The sequence below is a fragment of the Canis lupus genome, chromosome X (genome assembly GCF_003254725.2).
Source record: "Canis lupus dingo isolate Sandy chromosome X, ASM325472v2, whole genome shotgun sequence".
Lineage (NCBI taxonomy): Eukaryota > Metazoa > Chordata > Mammalia > Carnivora > Canidae > Canis > Canis lupus.
In genome coordinates this window covers 40,049,960-40,066,256 of record NC_064281.1, presented here as the reverse complement: position 1 = coordinate 40,066,256, position 16,297 = coordinate 40,049,960, and positions in this window count along the sequence as shown.

Genomic DNA, 16,297 nt, shown 5'->3' with positions numbered 1-16,297 from the left:
ATCAAGAGTCAGATGCTTAACCAACTGAGCCACCCAGCTGCCCCTGATATAGCCTCTTTGTATATCATTCTTTTTATCAGCACAAAATACACTTCTTTGTCTATTAAAAAAATTCCTGGGCAGCTCGGGTGGCACAGCGGTTTAGCACCGCCTTCAGCCCGGGCCTAATCCTGGAGACCCAGGATCGAGTCACACGTCAGGCTCCCTGCATGGAGCCTGCTTCTCCCTCTGCATGTGTCTCTGCTTCTCTCTCTCTCTGTGTCTGTCATGAATAAATAAATAAAATCTTTAAAAAAAAAACCCAGTATAATTAGCATACACTGTTATATTAGTTACTGTTTTTGTACTTGAATTTAATTTTGTCTGATATTACTATTGTTTATATTTTCATAGAAATGTCATAGCATATCTTTGGCAATTCATTTATTTTCAGTATTTTTTGCCATTTTACCCTTTAAATATCAAAAAGCCCAGCATTTGTTTGTTTTAATAGAAGAATTTAAGCTTTTCACTATTATTATGATTGCTGGTACATTTAGATTTTTTTTAGTCATCTTATTTCTATGTACTATAATACCCTGTTTCATGGGATGCCTAGTGGCTCAGCAGTTGAGCATCTGCCTTTGGCCCAGGACGTGATCCTGGGGTCCTGGGATCAAGTCCCACATCAGTCCCTGCATGGAGCCTGCTTCTCTCTCTGCCTATGTCTCTGCCTCTCTTTCTCTCTCTGTGTGTCTCTTGAATAAATAAATAAGATCTTTTTTAAAAAAACCCTGTTTCTTCTGATTTCCTCTTCCCTTTGCCCACCTACATAATGTAATACCATCATAATCTGGTGTCTCATTTTCTTTTTGACCCCATCACTAGTAACTCCTGCCTTGGCTCACTCGGCTCTAGATATACCAATTTTGCCTGTGTCTCAGGGCCTTTACACTGACTAGCGTCTGGGATACTCTTCCTCCATACATGCATTTGGCTTACTTTTTCCTTCTTTAGATTTTTCCTCCTATATCACCTTTCACTGAGGTCTTTTGTGACCACTATATTTATAACTGCACTCTCAAGACTTTCTATACCATTTCTTGCTTTATTTCTGCCCATAGCACTTTTTACTATCTAACATATGATGAAGGCACAGATGTGTGATCTGATTTATTCACTGCAGTGTAAGTTTAGCATACTGCCTGGCATGAATTTCCACACTTACTAAATATTTGATGAATAAATGAATGATTGATTGAACAAATGAATTTTATTCAATAAACATGTTTTGAATAGCAGCTAGGTATTGACAGTATTCAGAACTAGGGAAATAGAAATTACCGATGAAGGTACAGTTTCTGCCTGAAGGGCCTTGTGTTTTAATAAAGGACACCAACGTATTTTTTATCACCATGTGATAGAAATAACTGTATACTATGGGGTCCAATAGAGCATTAACACTACAGGGATGGGAGAGAATTCAGGAAGCCTTCTGAAGAAGATGGTATCAACATCGAGTCTTGAAATATGAAAAAAATATTAGCCAGATAGAGAAGGGAAAGGCACCACAGGCAAATGAACGTTATTGTTTTTTGCTGTGGTGGTAGTTTTGGTGGTAGTTATTAAAAAAAATTGAGAGATTTATGGGGTCCCTGGGTGGCTCAGTCAATTAAGCATCTGACTTGGGCTCAGGTCCTGACTCTCCTAGTGTATCATCGTAAGATTAGTTGTAGCCTACCACTGCATCATGATGCCTATGTCATTCCCCTCACTTTATCTCATCACGTACACATTTTATTATCTCACATCACAAGAAGAGTGTGTACAGTAAAATAAGATATTTTGAAAGAGAGATGGCATCCACCTTTTATTACAGTAAATTGTCATAATTGTTCTATTTTATTATTATTGTTGTTCATCTCCTACTATGCCTAATTTAGAAATTATACTTTATCATAGGTGCACATATATAGGAAAAAGTATAGTATATATGGAGTTTGCTACTATCTGAAATTTCAGGCATCTCCTGGGGGTGCTGGAACATATCCCCTTGCAGGCAAGGAGGGACTTCTGTGCTCATTTGTTCAACACTAATATACATGTAAAGTATTTTTGGAATTGCTAAATCCCTGTGAGAAATTTATCAACTAGAATACAGTGTCTATGTATGGTCCTTTTTTTTAATTTAGCCTTAGATTATCTAGACAAAACCCTGTTTTCACAAGTGAATCAGAAATGGTTGAATACATAGATAAACGGGGAGAAGAGACAAGTCTTGCTTACAAAAGAATTCCAAATAATGTAAATAGATACTCTCTCCTGCAGGAAGTGGAGCTTAATGCCCCATCTCCTAGGGTAGGCTAGACTTAGTGACTCATATCCAGATTAGAGTAGAGAAAAGGAAAAAGAATACTTTACAGCGGGAGGACATAGCAAACACTACACTAACCAAGTGATGAAGGTTAACGTTACCAGTAATAAGTGCTGTTGATAACATATGGCACCTGATGTGCTAGAAAGACACTTTATCTCTGTGGTATTCTTCCCCCAAACTCATAACACTGATATAAACCTGAGAAAACCATCAGCCAAAGCCAGATTGAGGGATGTTCTACAAGACACAAGGCCGGTATTCCTCAAGAGTGTCAAGGTCTTGAAAAACAAGGAAAGACTGAAAAACTATTAAGGACTAGAAGAAGATACTGGGGAGACATAACAACAAAATGCAGGGCAGCCCAGGTGGCTCAGTGATTTAGCACCGTCTTTGGCCCCGGGGTGTGATCCTGGAGACCCGGGATCGAGTCCCACGTTGGGCTCCCTGCATGGAGCCTGCTTCTCCCTCTGCCTGTGTCTCTGCTTCTCTCTCTCTCTCATTCTCTCTCTCTCTCTCTCTCTGTGTGTCTCTCATGAAAGGATAAATAAAATCTTTTAAAAAAATGCAACATGGTACCCTGGATTGGACCTTGGAACAGAAAAAAGGATGTTAATGGGGAAACTGGTGATATCCAAGTAAAGCCTACAGTTTAGTTAATAGCAACGTACTAATGTTGGTTTCTTTTTGACAAACATATTCTGGAAACAACAGGGAAAACTATGAGAGGTATACAGGAACTCTCTGTACTACTATCTTTGTAACTATTCTATAAATTTAAAGTTATTCCAAAATAAACTTATTTTTTAAAGTTAATTAGGTCAGCTCCTTTTCCCCTCACAATCTTCAGTGAGGGTATGTTATACATTTGTAATATTCTGAAATTCATTTGTCACAGGTTCCATCCTATCCTAGAATGCTTTGACATCTTGGTTGATTTTTTTTAAAAAGTTATATATGATAAAGTTTACTTTTTGTGCTGCAAAATTCTGTTTTTTTTTTTTTACAAATGCATAGAATCATGTATCCACCACCCCAGTACCAGACCAAAGAGTCAGTCCCATCATACAAAAATTCTCCTGTGCAATCCATTTGTAGTTAACTCGTCCTCTACCCCAATTTCTGGCAACTACTGATCTGTTTTCCATCCTATTGTTTTACCTTTTGCAGAATGTTGCATAGATAGGATCATATAGTATGTAGCCTTGGATCTGTTTTTTTTTTTCACTTATCAAAATGCATTTATGATTCATCCACGTTGTTGCATGAATCAAGTGTGTTCCTTTTATTGACAGAATTCCATTGTATAGAGTAATGTAGTTTTGTTGTTGTTGTTGTTTGCTTTTTTGTAATATCTGTTGACAGATATCATGGTTGTTTCCAGTTTGGAGTGATCATGAATAAAGCTGCTTGCAACATTAACATACAGATTTTTTTGTGTGTGTGAAAGATGTCTTTTTGTTCACTTGGGTAAATATTTAGGAGCAGGATTGCTGGGTCATATGATAAGTGTATTATGATTTTCATTTATAAGAAATTACCAAATTATCTTCCAAAACAACTATCCCATTTCGCATTTCTACCAGCAATAAATAGATTCCTATTACCCTGTACCCTTGACAGTATTTGGTATTGTGATCGGGGACCCCCAAGACCACCCTTAAGTTCTATAATTCATTGTAAGGACTCACAAAACTCAGAAATGCTGTTGAACTTATGGTTATGGTTTATTATGGAGAAAGGATATAGATTAAAATCAACCAAGAGACACACATAGGGCAGGGTCTAGGAAATGAGAAGCTTTCAGTTGTCCTCTTCCAGTGGTGTCATAGACAGAGCTAACTTCTCTCAGCAGTGATGTATAATAATACACACAGAGTATTGCCAACCAGGGAAACTCACCTGAGCCTTGACATCCAGAGATTTTATTGGGGCTCAGTCACATAGACACGGCTAGCTGCCTGTGTGGCTGACCTAGTTTCCAGCTTTGGGAGGTGATACCTACCACATGACCCAAAGTCCCCATCACAGATCACATTATTAGATTATCTGGTGTGGCCTGAGGAACACTGCCACCCCCCTCCACCCCATTAAACAAAGACACTTAGCATAAGGAATTAAATGTTACTTCTCTTCTCAAGAGCCATGGACACAAGCCAGACCTCTCTTTGAGTGAGGTTAATTTTACACAAAAAAGGACTTAATATTTTCTAACCCTTTATATGAGCTTATATTCAGAAAACTGAAGCTTTTTCTGTAAACAAAAATAATCAACTTTTCATTTAAATTCCACAGTACTGTGGTGTGTGTATGTGTAGAAAGGGAGGGGAGGGACAGAAGAAGGGGCCAGGAGAGATTAAGATTATAGTAATGGTATATTTGGGAAAATTTCTACCTGGGTAGTTCAGTCAGTTAAGCATCTGCCTTTAGCTCAGGTCATGATCTCAGGGTCCTAGGATCCAGCCCTTGGGATCGAGCCCCAGGTTATGGAGCTCCCTGCTCAGTAAGAAGTTTGCTTCTCCCTCTCCCTCTCCCCCCGGTCAAAAAAATAAATAAAATCTTTTTTAAAAATGCAAAACTTTTTTTAAAATAAAAAGGAAAATTTCCCAGATTGTATTACTGTCATTTATGTATTTGGTTTCCTGCTCCATTTTGGTTGCTAGGAGGTATGGGATGAAGCTACAGTCTTTCGTCTATTCTTTCCTCTTTTGTAAAACTTCTGACACCCGTATCACTTAGAATTTAATTAAGTTGTACATTTGTTTTTCACTTTCTTTCATTGCTGTATTTATTTATGATTTTAGGGTTAATAGGACACATGCATGCTGGACAAGGTTTTCAAAGGTCATTGTCAGATTGCAAGTACAAGATGAGACACTGACACTTATATTTGCCTTGCTTCCCTTCCAAAATCCTAATGAAACATCCAAATAGATATTTAAAATATATATATCCATCTGTAAAAGCTCTAAGAAAAAAATCAGGGGACCTTCAGTGGCCCAGAAATTTTAAGTAAGTGGAAAGATTTCTAGAATGGGAAAAACCAAACAGGGATAGTTGCCTAGACAGTAGCCTCCTCTTCTCCAGAGAGCCAAAGACATGCCAAGCTGTGAGTCCACGAGCATACAAAGGAAGAGTGGGCCATTAATGTAGTAAGGAGGTACCCTAGGGAAGACATAACTTATAGATTTAGTTCCTAGTTCACACAGCGCCTTTGTGCATACAAAATGATGCCCCTTATAGGCAAGTGAATTACGAATGGCACATCTTCCTCAGAGAAAAGAAGCAGAGAATTTACCCACCCCAGAGCACCAAAATTTTGAAGGGAATGTAACTGAATTTCAGCTTTACTCACTGCCCCAGGAGGATGCCTCCGTTCAGGGCAAAACTTCCACAACCTTAACTGGATGTTTGGTTTGTCTTTTTCTGCTTTATTGCATCTGCAAGATAGGTAATACAGAAGTTTCTCTGCCCTTCCCAGGGAAGGTGGTTCTGCAGTGCTGTGTTGAGAGGGTTCCTGTAAGGCAGCACAAACAACATTCTATTGTTTTTAATATCGAAGCCCTCCTTAGAGGCTATCAAATCTACTACACTTCTGGTTCTCTCCCAAGTGAAGCAGCCCCGTTCCTCCTAGGTCCTTCCTCTTACAACTAAAAAACACTTTGGAAATAACACAAACAGGCATAGGAAGACTCTGGAAGGTAGAAAGAAGGAAGACTGCTTAGGGACTGTTGGATTGAGAAATGACATGGGAGTAAGTTTTTTTTTTCCTTTAAATATTTTATTTATTTATTCATGAGAGACACAGAGAGAGAGGCAGAGACAGAAGCAGGTTCCATGCGGGGAGCCCAACACAGGACTGGATCCCAGGACCCCGGGATCACGCCCTGAGCCAAAGGCAGATACTCAACCACTGAATCACCCAGGTGTCCTGGAAGTGAGTCTCCTTAGCTTTCTCATTGCCTCCCATATAGCCTGGAGGAGCGGCTGCAGAAGACGTGAGGCTCCTACCAACAGGCACAGACAGAAGAAAAGCTCCAAGAAAAGCCTGTTTCCCCTAGCCAGAGGAACAGGAAAAGGGTGGTCTTATGGGACAGCAAATCTTTTTTGATGATACCCACTCTGCTCCAACCAAGCACATCACAGTCCCCCAGCACAGTTCCCACGGGGCCAAGCAAGGAGCTGATCCGCCTAGTTCCTACCCCGGGGCCTAATGGAAGCAGGCAGTGGCATGCCGCTGTCCCTGCTTGGTAGTGTCAGGAGGCTGAGCAGATCATGTTATGTAGGACATTTCAGGTAATCTTAAGGACTTGGATTTTTACTCTGAGAACTCAGTGAAGGATTTTGAGCTGGGAATGGCATGATCTGACTTAGATTTAACAGGATCTGGCTGGTGGGTTGAAAATAGGAGGGGGAGAGGCAGAAGCAAGCTGTATTTTCTTTGTGGAACCGCAAGACAACTCAATGAGGTTGCCAGGGCACATTTTATCATATTACTTTTGTGGTTAAGACAGCTGAGACTCAGGTAAGAGGCATGTTCAAGGTCACACAGCCAGCTTGGCCCAGGGCTGCGTCTAGCACCCGGATCTTCAAGCTTCTGTGAAAGGAGTCGTTAAATGTACAAAACTTCAAGAAGATTTTAAAAGAGCCCCTGCTAAAATGCTGCTAAGTGTTTGTGAAAATTGCATCAGACAGGGGCAATGGGGGAGAGCAGAGACAGAAAAGACCCGGAAGAAGGATGCTAAAAATAGGCCTGCATTGTCTCCTTCTACCATTAGATGGCGAGTTTCTATTTGTTACGGAGAAAATGGTGCCACAGTTTCCCCAGGATTGGACAGAAACGGTGAAATTAAGGACTGAAACGAATGAATGAGTGGATCAAGGCTTTGAAAGAAGCAAAATCCAATTGATCCAGAACAAGTGTGAGGCGGTGGGAGAGGACGATCGCGGCTCTGAGAACGGGTATAGAATGAACACAAAAAAATTGACAATCACAGCTGACAGCACAAATTAGAGCATTGATTTTCAAACAGCAGGTCGTAAAAGAGAGTAGTTCCTAAAAAATCAATTCAATGAGGGGGCAACTAGCAGTCTTTTAATTAAGAAGAATAGAAAATAACAATAGAAAATATCAAAAGAAAAAAAAAGAAAATGTCAAAATATGCTGCACGTGGTAAGATCGGAATTAATTTGTGACACTTGTCCGGTTTTATAAAAATAAATACGTATGTGTTGAGCAAAATGTGTTTAAAAGATTTTTTTTATCGTGGGTATGGTCAAAACAAGTTTGAAAGACACTAGGTGAGATGAAATGTATATGAACAGAAGGATTGTTCCCACTTGAAAGACACATTATTTTGTAGAGGTGTTTCTCTGGGTTATAAACTTTCTTCCCCCACCCCAGTCTCAGGGTTTATTATGGTCTGAATTGTATCCCCCCCCCCAATTTATGTACAGAAGCCCTGATCCCTAGGACCTCAGAATGTGACTGTATTTGGAGATAGGGCCATTAAGGAAGTGATTAGGCTGGGCCCGAATTCAGTCAGACTGGTGTTCCAGGAAAACATGAAAACAAAGAAATGCCAGGGATGTGCCTGCATGGAGGAAAGACAAGGGAGAGAAGCCTCAGGAGAAACCAAACCTATAGACACCTTGATCTTGGACTTCCAGCCTCCACATCTGTGAGAAAATAAATCTCTGTTGTTGAGCTACCCAGTTTGTGGCGTTGGTCATGGCAGCCCCAGCAAACTAATACAGGGCTGGCATCTGATACCTATTTCTGGAACCTGGGACAAGGAAAGACCTGGGCCAACTGAATGTCCTGGTGCTTTCTAAATGAGAGTTCCTGAATTCAATTCAGTTCTTCACAGAGGAAAGTGCATAAGCTCTTACACCAAACGTACCTGCATTCTTATAGCCACTCCATCATTTTAATAGACATGATTTTGGCTTAGTTAACCTCCCAAGATTAAATTTCCTCATTTATAAAGTTGTACTACTCATACCTTTCCTGCAATGTTGATGTAAAGACTAAATGAGTCAATTATCTAGAATTCCTAACAGTCAATAAATCACTGTCATTTTTCCGTTGTCATTGTAGTTGATGTTTATTAGTGGTATGTATTCATTTTGTGGTTGCTGCAGGTTCTGTCTTTCCTTCGAAGGTATACTGTCTTCTGGGAACATCTGGTGAAATGGTTAAAGGGTAGAGTGGAAATAAAAGAAGCTGAGAAGACCAAAATGATTTGATCCAATGTAGAAAGGGTTGGCATCAGGGGTGGGTGTGGGAAGAGGGGTATTTGTCACATGGTTGTGTGATGCAACATCCAGTTCAAGTCATTAAGAGGTTAATTAGTAAATGGACAGGAGATCTAAATAATGATAAAAATAAAATCATACAAATAATAGATAAAAACATGAATAAAGCTCTTTTTAAAACATTTTTGACATAATTGTGGATTCATACACAGCTGTAAGAAATAATACAGAGAGATCATGTGTGCCCTTTACCTAGTTTCTCCTGCTGACAACATCTTGCAAAGCTATAGCACAAATAGGTAAATTCATAGAGACAAGAAGCAGAATAGAGGTGACCAGGGGCTGGCGGGGAGAAGGGGTATGGGGATTAATTATTTCATAGTTATAGAGTTTTTGTTTCGAGGGATGAAAAAGTTTTGGAAATAGCGGTGGTGGTTATTACCACATTGTGAATATGTTAAATGCCACAGAATTGTACCCTCAAAAGTAGTCAGAATGGTAAATGCCATGCTAAGTATATTTTATCACAATTTAAAAATCCCACAAAATCCTGTCGTGAACTGAATGTTTGTGCCTCCCTCTCTGGTTCATACGTTGAAGCCCTACCCTCCAGTGTGATAGTATTTGGAGGTGGGTTCTGCAAGTTAATTAGTTTTAGATGAGGTCATGAGAGTAGGGGCCCCATGATGGGATTAGTGTCCTTATAAGAAGAGGAAGAGACACTAGAGCTCTCTTGGCCATGTGAGGATACGGCAAGAAGGTAGCCATCTTCAAGCCAGGCCCTTAGAAGGAACCAAATCTGTGGCACCTTGATCTTGGACTTCCAGCCTCTAGAACTGGGAGAAATAAATGTTTGTTGTATCATTTGATATCAAATGTATCATAGCTACTCTGTCTATGATATTTTGTTATGGAGGCCTGAGCAGATTAACACACCTATAGGACAATATCACAACCAGAATATTGACACTGATACAGTCAAGATGCAGAGCAGTTATATCACCAATCGGGATCCTTCATGTTGCCTTTTGCAGCCACATCCTCCTCCCTTATCCCTGACTTATGGCAACTACTGACCTGTTGGGCATTTCTATTCTTTTGTCATGTCAAGAATGCTATACAGATAGAATCATATAGCATGTGACCTTTTGAGATCAGATTCTTTTTTCAGTCTAATTCCCCTGTTGCTGTATCAATAGTTTGTTCCTTAATATTGCTAAGTGATATTTTATTGCTATGGATGTACCGCAGTTTTGTTTACCCGTTCAGCTACTAAAGGACATTTGAGTTATCTCCAGTTTTAGGCTATTATTAAGAAAGCTTATATGAACATTTGTGTACAGGTGTTTGTGTGAACATTAAGTATTCATTTCTCTGAGATATATGCAGAACAGTGCAAATGCTGATGTGTATGGTAAGCTATGTTTAGACTTCTCGAAAAGTGCCGCACTCTTTATCAGAGTGGCTGCATCATTCTCCATTACCATTAGCAATGTACCAGTGATCCAGTTTCTTCATATCTTTTAAAGCATTAGGCATTTTCACTATTTTTTTAAAATTTAGAACTATTCTGACAAGTGTGTACTGATATTTCATTGTGGTTTAAGTTTGCATTTTCTTGATGGCTAATGATGTTGAATGTATTTTTTTTTCTTTATTTTTGTCAGAGAGAGAGAGTGAGAGTGTGTGAGCACAAGCAGCAGAAGCAACAGGCAGAGTGAGAAGCAGACTCCCCACTGAGCAGGGAACCTGATGTGGGCTAGATCCCAGGACCTTGAGATCATGACCTGAGCCAAGGCAGATGCTTAATGGAGTGAGCCACCCAGGAGTTCTGTTGGACATATTTCTATGTGTTTATTTGCCGTTCATATATTCTTTTTGGTGAAATGTCTGTTCAGGTCTTTTGCTCATCTTCTCATGTATTGTTTATTTTCTTTACTGTTGGGTTTTGAGAGTAGTTTTTTTTTAAAGTAGGCTTCACACCCAGTGTAGAGCCCAATGAGGGGCTTGAATTCATGATCCTGAGATCAAGAGTCAGACACTTGAGCAGCGGAGCCACCCAGGTGCCCAGAGAGTTCTTTGTAATTCTGGATATTAAATTTTTGTCAGGTATGTAGTTTGCAAAGATTTTCTCTTATCTGTTCCTTGTCTTTTTCACTTTCTTATGATGGCCTTTCACAGAGCAATAGTTTTAAACTTTGATGAAGTCTGAGTTATCAAGTTCCCTTTTATGGATTATGCTTTTGTGCTCAAGTCTAAGAACTATTGGCCTAGTCCTAGATCATGATGATTTTCTCCTATCATTTTTTTAAAAAAGTTTTATAGTTTTACATTTTACCTTTATGTCTATGACCCATTTTTAGCTAATTTTCTGTAAAAGGTATGAGGTTTAGGTAGAGGTGGGTTTTTTTTCTACCTAGAGATGTTCAGTTGCCCCAGCAGTATTTGCTATAAAGGCTATTCTTCCTCCACTGAATGGCGTTTCACCTTTGTCAAAAAGCAATAGAGCATATTTATGTGGGTCTATTTTTGGCTTCTCTATTCTGTTCCATTCATTTATGTGCCTATTCCACAGCCAATACCACGTTGTCTTGACTACGGTAGCTATATAGTAGGCCTTAATATTGAGAAAAGTGATTTCTGCCAGTTTATTCTACTTTTTTGATACTGTTTTTGCTATTACAGGGCCTGTATTTTTCCAAATAGATTTTAGAATAAGCTTGCCTATGCCTACAGAAAACCTTGTTATTTTGGATGGAATTTCAATAAACCTATAGATTAATTTAGGGGGAAATTTGGCATATTTACTATGTTGAGTGTTCTAATCAACGAACACTGTATGTTTCTCCATTAATCTGGTTTTCTTTCTTTCCTCAGCATGTAATTTTCAGCATACAGATCTTATACAAGCTTTCTTCAGTGTATACTTAAGTATTTTGTTTTCTTTGGAGAGGCTGTAAATGGTATCATATTTGGAATATTGGCTTCTACATGTTTGCTGTTAGTATATAGAAATGCAATTAGGGGATCCCTGGGTGGCTCAGTGGTTTAGCGCCTGCCTTCAGCCCAGAGCATGATCCTGGAGACCCAGGATCGAGTCCCACGTCAGGCTCCTGCATGGAGCCTGCTTCTCCCTCTGCCTCTCTGCTTCTGTGTGTGTGTGTATGTTTCTCATGAATAAATAATAAATAAAATCTTAAAAAAAGAAATGCAATTAATTTTGTGTGTTGATCTTGTATCCTTCAACCTTGCTAAGCTCACTTATTATTTCTAGGAGTTTTTCTTGTAGATTCTTATAATCTAGCTACATAATCATGTCACCTGCAAATAGGTGGTTTCATTAATTCCTATGCAATCCATATGCCTTTTATTTCTTCTTATTATAGTGGTTAGAACTTCTAGTGCTATGTTGAATAAGAATGTTAAGAGTGCACACGATTGCTGGTTCCCAATCTGAGGAAGAAAGCATTCAGTCTTTCACCATTAAAGTAAGATGTCAGTTGTAGGGGGTTTTTTTGTTTTTTTTTTTTAAGATTTTTTTTTAAGTAATCTCTACATCCAACATGGGGCTTGAACTCACAGGCCCGAGATCAAGAGTCATGTGTTCCACCAACTGAGCCCCCCAAGCACCCCAGCTATAGGTTTTTTGTAGATATTTCTTAACAAGTTGAGATGGTTTGCCTTTATGCCTATGTTGCTGAGAGTTTTTATCATGACTAGGTATTGGATTTTGTCAAAAGCCTTTTTCGTGTCAATTGATATGATCATACAATTTACCTTCTTTAGCTTGGTAGATTACAATGGTTTATTTCAAATGTTGAACCAGCCTTTTATGCTTGAAGTAAATCCCACAAGGCTATGGTGTATAATTCTTTTTATGCATTGCTGGATTAGATTTGCTAGTATTTTAGGGAGGTGTTTTGTGTTAAAGTTTGCTAGAGATATTGTTCTGTAGTTTTTCCTTTTTTGTACTGTTTCTGTTTGGTTTTAGTATCTGGGTCATATTAGTATCATAAAATGTGTTGGGAAGTGTTCCTGTTTGTGCTATGTTCTGGAACCGATTGTGTAAAATTGGTGTTAATTCTTCTTCAAATGTTTGGTAGAATTCTCAATGAAACTATTCAGGAGCTTTGTAATTACAAATTTGGGTTTTTTTTCCAGTGGTTATAGAACTATTCAGGTTGCCTGTTATTTCCTTATGATGGTTGAATATGGTGGTTTGTGGATTTGGAGGAATTGGTCTACTTCTAAGTTTTCAAATTTATGAGCATACAGGAATTCATAGTATTCCTTTATTAACCTTTTAATGCTTTCAGGATCTGTAGTGATAGCCTATGTTTTATTTCTTATATTGGTGATTTGTGTCTTCTAGCTTTTTGATCTTTGTCAGTCTTGCTAGAGGTTTATTAGTTTTATTGATTTCTTAAAAATAACTTTCTTTTGTGTCATTGATTTTTCTGTATCGTTGTCCTGTTTTTAATTTCATTGGTTTCTACTTTTATCTTTATTATTTTCTTTCTTCTACTTCATCTGGGTTTATTTTGCTCTTCTATTTCTCATTTCTTGTTTTTAACCAATCCCTATGTTCTTCTTTCCTTTCTAAAGTTCCAAGCATCTGTTATCATTTCTCTTCTATTTAGAGAATCTCCTTTAGCCATTGTAGAAGGGTAAGTTTACTAGTAACACATTAGTTTCCTTTGACTAAGGATTTCTTTACTTCCTTTTTATTCCTGAATGATATTTTTGCTTGATAGAGAATTCACAATTGACAGGTCTTTTCTTCCAGTACTTGAAAAATGTGCTATTTCCTGCTGGCTTTCATGGTTTCATGTTGGAAATACCCTGTGATTCAAATTGGTGTTCCACTATAGGTAATGCATTATTTGTCTCTGACTGCTTTCATCTTTTTTTTTTTTTTTTTTTTTGTCTCTTTAGTTTTCAGAATTTTTCAGAAGTTTTGTGTTTGGGCATGAATTTCTTTAGATTTATCCTGTTTGGGGTTCACTCAGCTTTTTTTTTAAGGTTTTATTTATTCATGAGAGACACACAGAGAGAGAGGCAGAAACACAGGCCAAGGAAGAAGCAGGCTCCCTGCAGGGAGTCCAATGTGGGACTCTATCCCAGGACCCTGGGATCATGCCCTGAACCAAAGGCAAATGCTCAACCGCTGAGTCACACAGGCATTCCTCCTCTTTTTTTAAAGAGAGAGAGAGCATGAGTAACAGAGTGGGGAGGATGGGCAGAGGGAGAGGGAGAGAGAATCTCAAGGAGGCTACATACTCAGCGTGGAGCTTGACACAGGACTCAATCTCATAACTCTTGAGATCATGACCTGAGCTGAAAACAAGAGTCAGTTGCTAAACTGACTGAACCACCCACGTGCCTTGTTCATTCAGCTTTTTGAGTCCTTTAGAGTTTACCAAACTTAGAATTTTTTTAGCCATTATTTTTTAAAAGACTTTTTCAGCCCCTTTCTCTCTCTCTCTCCTTTTTGATATTCCATGATATAAATGTTAGTTCTTTTGCTATTGTCCCATCAGTCCTTGAGACTCTGTCCACTTTTTTCTCTTATTGTTCAGATTTGGAAAATTCTATTGATGTGTTCTCAAATTCACATATTTTATCTTCTGTCATTTCATCTCTCTTGATTATTGTATTTTTCAGTTTGATAATCTCTATTTGGTTCTCATATAACTTCTATTTCTTTGCTGAGATTTTCTATATTTTTTCCTTTATTTGGAGAGAATTTATAATTGCCTCTTGAAACATTTTAATGATGATCACTTTAAAATCCTTGTCGGGGGCACCTGGGTGTCTCAGTCGGTTAAGCATCTGCCTTCGGCTCAAATCATGATCCCAGGGTCCTGGGATGGAGCTCCACATTGGGCTTCCTGCTTGGCGGGGATCCTGCTTCTCCCTCTCCTTCTGCCTGGCACTCCCCCTGCTTGTGCCCCGTCTTGCAAATAAATAAATAAAATCTTTAAAAAATTAATAAAGTCCTTGTCAGATAATTTCATCATCTGATTCATCTTCATACTGTCAATGATCTTTTCTCATTCCTGTTGTGATTTCCCTAGTTCTTGCTATGATGAGTGACTTTTGATTGTATCCTGAATGTTTTGGATATTATATTTGTAGACTCTGGATCTAATTAATTCTTTTTTTTTTAAATAAGCAGTCCCTGGTTGAGGTGTAGCAGGAGGGCTAAGTGGATATATAGGTTCAGTTTCTTCTGGTCTCCGATGATACTACCATGGCAGATGCAAGCACTGATTCTCATTGCCTTATTATAGATATATGGGATGAAAGTTTAGCTCTGTCCTTGGTTCCATTAACATGTTTCTAGTGAAAATGAGGCACTGACTCATGTTACCCCTCTGCCTCTTAGTGCGGATGTAAACTCAGCTCCTCACTGGTCCCCACTGACATTAATGAGAGAGAAAACCAAAGGTTGACTCACTGTTTTTTTGCTACAGGGTAGGGGCAGTACTTTAGCTTTGTGCTGGACCCCTCCGACACCGAAGGAGAGAAAGAAGAAAATGGAGGGCTACCAACCCCCATCTATTACTACCTCCTTTTGCCTTGTTGATGCCTGGTGAAGATGGAGGCTCATTTCCCAATGGGGCCCTGATAATACTTGGGTAGAAGGGAAGCAAAGTTTGGATTAACCCACCTCATTCTGCCTCATTAATTTTGGGCGGTGCTGGAGGCCCACCTCTACACTGGGCCCTGCTGATGGGGGATAGTTACAGAGGAAGAGGGAGTGGTAACTAGCCCTGTTTCATCCCATCTTGTTCAATATTGTAACTGGCTTGGCATGGAGGAGATTCAGCTTCCTCCTGGGCCCTGCTGACACTAGAGGCAGAGGAATGAATAGTGAAGCACTGACTAGACCTTACTGGCACCACTTTGTTCAGTGTGGTTGATGCAGATAGGGTTGGACACTTAGCTCCCCACTGTTAAGCTCTGCTAGCATTTGGGATGAGGGGAGATTAGAGTACTGAGCATCAGTACTCCTGCAGGGGAATCCAAGCACCACTTGCTTCTGCCAGTGGGGGTTGAAAGATCCTACAGGGTAGGGGAGTGGTGCAGTTTTTCTCTTGGTTGGTTGGGGTAGTAGTGATAATACCCCAAACTTTTCTGTTGTTATGTCATCCTTTTCCTGGTCCTTTGGCTAAGGATATCAAGCTTTTTGTGGAGCTTGTTTTTTTATCTGTGCTTGTTGGCAGTTCTGGTTTGGAGGTTTTTGCAGGGCTTTGTCTGGGATATATAAGGGAGGCAATGAAGAAACCCACAGAGTTCTCTTGTTGCTGTCAAGTTTGCCATCCCTAAGAAGTTGATTTTCTTCTTTGCACCCTTTCTCAGAGTCTTCTTATGCTCGTTTGTTGTGTTATGTCCAGGGTTTCTTAGTTGCAAGAGGAAGGCCTTAGGGGGAATGGGGCAGTTCCTCTTAGCCAGAACCAAAAGTTCCTTGTATTTCCTTTTAACCTAAGAGTAGAGAAAGCTTTTTGAACTATGACTCAATATTTAGAATCAATAAATAGAAGATTAATACATTCTATTTACATTAAAGACACATAATCATAATCAAATGTAAAGGGACAAATATGGAAAAAATATTTGACATATATATGACTGACAAAAGGTTAATCTCTGACTCAATGAAGAGATTTTAACAATTAAGAA